Source organism: Tribolium castaneum, chromosome 7, assembly GCF_031307605.1.
Source record: "Tribolium castaneum strain GA2 chromosome 7, icTriCast1.1, whole genome shotgun sequence".
In the NCBI taxonomy this organism is placed as follows: domain Eukaryota; kingdom Metazoa; phylum Arthropoda; class Insecta; order Coleoptera; family Tenebrionidae; genus Tribolium; species Tribolium castaneum.
This window is the reverse complement of record NC_087400.1, coordinates 15,918,126-15,924,271: the sequence shown is the minus strand read 5'-3', so window position 1 is coordinate 15,924,271 and position 6,146 is coordinate 15,918,126. Positions and strand designations below refer to the sequence as shown.

Here is a 6,146-nt window from a genome sequence, read left to right as displayed (position 1 = left end):
TAAAACAAAGCCGAAGGCGAACACCAAACAAACCAAGCACAAAATGGCGATTGGCACAATGGCAACTGTCACAGGTCCACTGTTAATTTCTGCCGATATTATAGGTGGCTTCGCTAAAATTGACTATACGTGTGTGCGACATCTGCGATGGCAAGCCGAACTACAGTCGATTTTGAATTTGGCGCCTATACTTGGCTTGGTGCATTTAGGTTTCACCACCCTGCCTGCGACCAGCTGGTCAGCCGGCCTGCGGCCGACTGACGCCATTTGTAATGATGCAAATATATTTATGTAGTATAATAATAATAATAATCGTCGCCATCTTGGAAGTTTGAAAGTCGGCGGCGGTCATTTTTGTTTAATGGTAAATTGGCGCCAAATTTAAATTATTTCAAAATAAATATTTGAAATTAGTCGGCCATGTTTGTTTGTTAAAAAAATGGCGCCAAAATTTTAATTTATTTAAAAATTAATATTGGGTGTAATGTTGGTTGTCTAACCGTGGTGTAGCCAGCGGTTATGTGACAGATTTTAATTTGTGGTTTTGTTTGAAAAGTCAAATAATGCGTGTTTGTAATGTTGTTTGCCTAACTTGTCTGTTGCGCACCAAGTTTATTTTATTATTTGTTTAAAATATAATAATTGTTCCTTCCATGGGAAGTCGAACCTCAGGTAGGTAGAGTAGATAGTGCTGTCTATTTTGGAAACCTGAAACAAATTCACATAAGCTATTTGCTTAATGGATAATAATAAAAACAATAAATTACTTTAATTGTTTATTACATCTAAATATAAGTACATACATACATACATACATACATACATATTATAATACATAAACATTATAATACAATAACTACAATACAAATTAAATATTATTCCTGAGTTTGAGGAGGAATATTTTTATGACCCCAAGATAATGTTCTACCTTCAGAATTGTTTAAGATGTAACGTTTATCATCTTTGAAAGATAAAGCAATTTTTTTCTTTAATTCTGTGTAAATGTTATGAAGCTTCGAACGAAAGATATTCATTTCTTTAATAATTTCAGTGTTTGGAACAGTAACTGCGTTTTGGTAGTCAATTTTATGTAATTCACTTGTAATTACATTGTGTTTAATACCCTTAGCTTTTTTAGATAATTCACCTTCAACATCCACACAATATGCTTTAGCACCTGTTCCTAAAAATTCTGATATTACACGCCCTTTATATTCATCTTTCATCTTCCCGATGACAGAAGACGATACAGGTATTCCATGAATATTTTCTGCTTTATAATTTGAAGTATCAAAACGCTCTATATTAGATTTAATATCATCATAAATATTTTCACAAAAAATTTCAATTACTAAACTATCAGTATCGGTATACAAAAGCGTTGCATTGTTACCGTATTTAAGTTTTATGAAATTATAATAAAAATTATACATAATAGTTTTACTGATATCTAGAATAGTAAAACCTACATACAGAGGTTTATTGTAGAAAACTTTTTCGTTCTCTAATTGAATAGCTACAAAATTTGGTGTAAAGATAGATGAATTTTTAAAATTTGGTCGTGCAATTAAACTTTCAGCACCTGGTTTTCTACCTATATTATTCCATGATGTTACCAGTTTCACGTTTACTCTTTTATCAATTGATTCCATGGTTTTACCAAAAACTGAATTATTCATTAATTTAAATACATCTTTTTCTAACGCGTTTTTTGATTTGTTACGCATTTCTGTATTTAAATCAATATATGTTTTCAATCATGGTGATTGATTAAAACTTAAAACACGGTGAATATTAATTAATTTTAAACCACCTTGTATAGCTTGTCTTAAATTTCAATAATGTAAAACATAGTGTACTTTATTGTTTAAGGTTGCGCAAAGTTTCTCAGTTTTACTAGAGGGAGGAATAAATTTTTCAGGACAAAATGGTAAATCGTTGTGAAGATTATGTAATTCAGAAGGATATTCTAAATCAACTTCGAATATATAACCTACATCAGCATTATCTGTCAAATTGAGAATTAGGTTATCATTGAATTCATTAGGATCTTCCCATCGAAAACCGCTATAAGGTAAATATTCAGACATTGCTGCTCCATACAAGTTGGTTGCATCAAGGTACATTATAAAAGAAGTTGGTTTAGAAGGATCATGATTTGATAAAAACTTATTATTTGCTACTGCTACGTTTTGAACATTGACAAAGTCCTCCTCTAATAGATTTTCGAAAGAAATGTACCATGTCTATATCAGTTAACAATTCGAATTTAATTCCAGTCATTTTTAACATAGCATCCCAGCCTAATGAAGGTGCTGTTAAGTAATGAGCTGGATCTAGTTCATAAATTTTGAGACAAACCTTTCTGAAATTTTCAAAAATGTCTGTTAGTAACAAAACATCAGACTTTAAATAAATGTCGGAATAATCACCTAACGTTTTGCAATCAAATAGATTCCAGACTTCCTGTGCTCGCTCATAATCATGTTCACTGATATCAGTTTTATTAAGATTATCATAAAATTGTTGAATCAATGGTAAACTGGTATCATCTAACTTATTAAAACAATCCAAATATGAATATGGAAAAACACCTTTTTGTCTTATCAAATTAAATTGGTTATCGTCCGGAAAGTGTTTCCGAATGGTTAGACATTCATCAGAAGTTAAAGTCTGAGATAATTTATCTAATGAAAAAGAAAGGAAACGGAACGCATCTACGAATCTAAGCGTTATAAAAATACTGTCAACTGTATTTGTAGTCGTGTTCATGACCTTATCAACTAAAATTTTTTTTGAAAATGTAATATACTTTTCTTTAGTTTGAGCAATGCAATTAATGATGGTCTTTTCTGTTGCTAAAGCTTTAATAAATAAATGACTATCATAATTAGTTAAATTATGACAAAAAACAGGGATATATTTTGGAATCTTATAATTTAAATTACAAATAGAATGTGCAGGTCCTAAAAATTCACCTGTTAAGTGACAATGATTACGAACTCTATCACAATTTAGACTTCCGTAATCTGTTTTGAAAGGTTCTTTACATAAATGACAATGGGTAGATATTTGAAAAACCAATTCATCTAACGGAGTCACTTCAAGTGGTACGATATGTTTGAGGTGATCGTGATAAAGTCTATTTACATCATCTTGCAACCATTTCACAAAAATTTCAGGAGCATCTTTTCCTCGATAAGTCCGATAAATTGATAAATTATCATTATATGCACATTTTATGTAATATCCGAAACTATATGGTTCATGTAAATGTGTAACAATTGTACGGATATTATCGGCTGAATTATCATTGCGTAAAGGTTTTAAAATAGATTCAAAATCGAAATAAAATACAAAAGGAACTTTAAGAGATTTATCAAAATTTTGAAATGTTAATTCATTACCAGGCACTTCTTTACCAAATTTATTTATAATCAGATCAGAAGTTGGTAATGTAGTGACAACTTCATTACAAGCATACTTACGATGTTTAACTAATTTTTGTTCACTCGAAAAAAATAATAGACAACCGTTACATATAAATTTAGCATGATTATGTTTGGAAAGTTGTGAACTTATTAATCGAGAAATGTTGCTTATCAGACAGTAATGTTTGATCATTCTTTCATCGTCTACGATAAGTAATAAATTTACATGAATGTCTCGTTCCTTAGAAGTTAAATAAAAGGGACCTATAATATCTGATACCCATTTACCTTTTTCATGATCAAAACGCTGCTCTGTTCCATAGACATTTACACTAATATTATTAAGTGCTTCAAATTTAAAAATATCAGTTAATTTAACCGGAAATGAAATATCTGTAAAATCTAATTCCTCTTCAAACTCACGATAAGCATCAACTCGATGTCGATTAACATTTACTTCAGTTGAATGAAGGTGTGCCAAAACAGACCATTTGAAACATTCATTATCATCATTATGAATATTGATAACCGCTCTCCGCTTCGCTATGTCCTTCGGTAATGGTATATATGTTGATGCACGTAGTGAATTGAATTTGTTGATATTAAGTTCCAAAAACAAAATTTCCATTAAAATCCAACCTAAAAAATTTAATACAATAATATGTTTATAAATAAAATTGGTATTACTTACCACTATCTTTTTCCAAGAATTCACTCATTTTGTTTTTTATGACGCCACATATTTCTTCCAGTTCTACCTTAATATTTGTCGATATTGAAATGATGATATTTTTAGTGTTGAATGATTTGATTTCGATAATGTCTTTAGAAGGTAAAATATATTTAGCAAAAAGTTCGAAATTAATTTTAAGTTGGTTAAATTCTCTCAGTTTTCTAGTTATTAAAGTGATAAGTTTATCTTGATTTCTTTCAAAAAAATTGCACACTTCCAAGTCATCTAGTTGTGAATTTTTCAATCGGTATGAGGTAATTCTTGATTTGAAGGCAACTTGATATTCTTCAACGAAATCATCATCATCATTAATTTTGGCGGAGATGACACTTTTATGTTTTAAAGAACGTAAATGGTTTAATCTGGATCCTCTGTAGTGATTATTGCATATTTCACAAAATTGATGAAATGAACATGATGGAGCGTTAGTAGTAACTTCTAAAAACAAAAACAAGTTATAATAATAATATAAACAATATTTACAAAAATACCTTGTAAAGGTGTTCTAGTTGTCAGGCGGGCTTTTTTAGGAGTCATATCATCCGAATCCATTGAACACAATGATGAATTTGTAATATGACGCTTATAGTTATCAAATCTCGTAAATGACGTTTTACATCCGGTGCAAGTGAGTTTAGATAATTTATCACCTTAAAAATGCTCTTAATTAAAACAATTTCTATAACGTAAAATGTATTTACTTACTATGTTTTTTTACATGACGTGTTAAAGCATCTTTGCGAGTAAACTTGTTATCGCATTGAGAGCACTTGAACATGATTGGTTGATTATTTTCATACACGTACAGTCGAAGTAGAAATGAATTAATCATTGATGCGATATGATTTTATATTCCATAAACTTTGCAACCGGATATTGTGATTCCTTACGTAAAAATTCAAAAAATTCGAAATATAACTGATAAAAATTTAACGTTTTTAAGGAAAAAAACGTTAGACAGGAAATATGATAACAAAAATAATCAGAATGAATATTATTTTTTATTAGACATAAAACAAACTACATACTTAAACTAACAAAGTCATACACCTAAATAAATTTTTAATTGCAGTTTTTAAGCCAAACCTAACGCTACGAACATCATAAAAACGATCCAACATGTACAAACAATTCCAAACATTGCTAAAAAGGTAGGAACATGATTAAAACAATTTTTTATTGAAACTACATCATGATCATTAAGTATAAGTCTCTTCCAATCAGTATCAATATAATTACTATTGGTAAAAACTAGTCTTAATTTAAAATATATTACAGAGTTTGCTGTAGAAACATTTTCAAATTTAAATATTTCTATTGCAGTATTGCTCAAATAACCCAGATTCATCTTCTTCCATTGGTAATCAACATCGTTGAAAAATAAACTTTTCCAGAGAGGAGACCATCTTGTGTTGTTAGGACTTTCACTAGTGAAGACGATGTACATATCTACAACATCTAACGGTTTTTGCACATACAACACATTTTGTATAAGAGTAACAAACAAGATGAGTGATGAGTTCAAAAGAGGCATTACACTTGAAACGCAGTGGGTTGTTGTTGTTGTTGTTGTTGTTGTTGTTGTTGTTGTTGGCTTCCTGTATCATCTAAAATACACGAAACACAATTATTTATTGATGAAGGAGGACCATCAAACTGATCTTCGTCAAAACTGTTATAATAATGTTGTAAACATGGTAGATTCAGCTTTATATCATGATCTTGTTGATATGTTTCCGGTAATTTATGAAATATATCCATCAACTGGCACGGTCCTAATTTCAGTAGTTCCAGTTTCATTAGTAATCGAATATCGCTTATGGTTTTTTCAAAATGCAGCACTTTTTTATAACAGGTTCTACACTCGTTGCCATCTTAAATGGAACTAAATTAGACGTTAAATAATTATATCGTATATATATTTCTTATTTATTAGGTAATATCTTTCATTTCAATCCAACTATTCTGATTATCTGGTAAAC

The 6,146-nt window shown here is 29.9% G+C and overlaps 1 long non-coding RNA gene across 1 annotated transcript; it reads right to left on the bottom strand.

The window, feature by feature from the left end:
- Window positions 1-812: 812 nt before the first annotated feature.
- Window positions 813-4,956, bottom strand: LOC135266738 (uncharacterized). Its single transcript, XR_010334906.1, has 4 exons — window positions 4,870-4,956; window positions 4,656-4,814; window positions 4,123-4,602; window positions 813-4,070 (listed from the first exon to the last, which is right to left on the bottom strand). It is a non-coding gene; the product is annotated as an uncharacterized LOC135266738 (long non-coding RNA).
- Window positions 4,957-6,146: the final 1,190 nt, after the last annotated feature.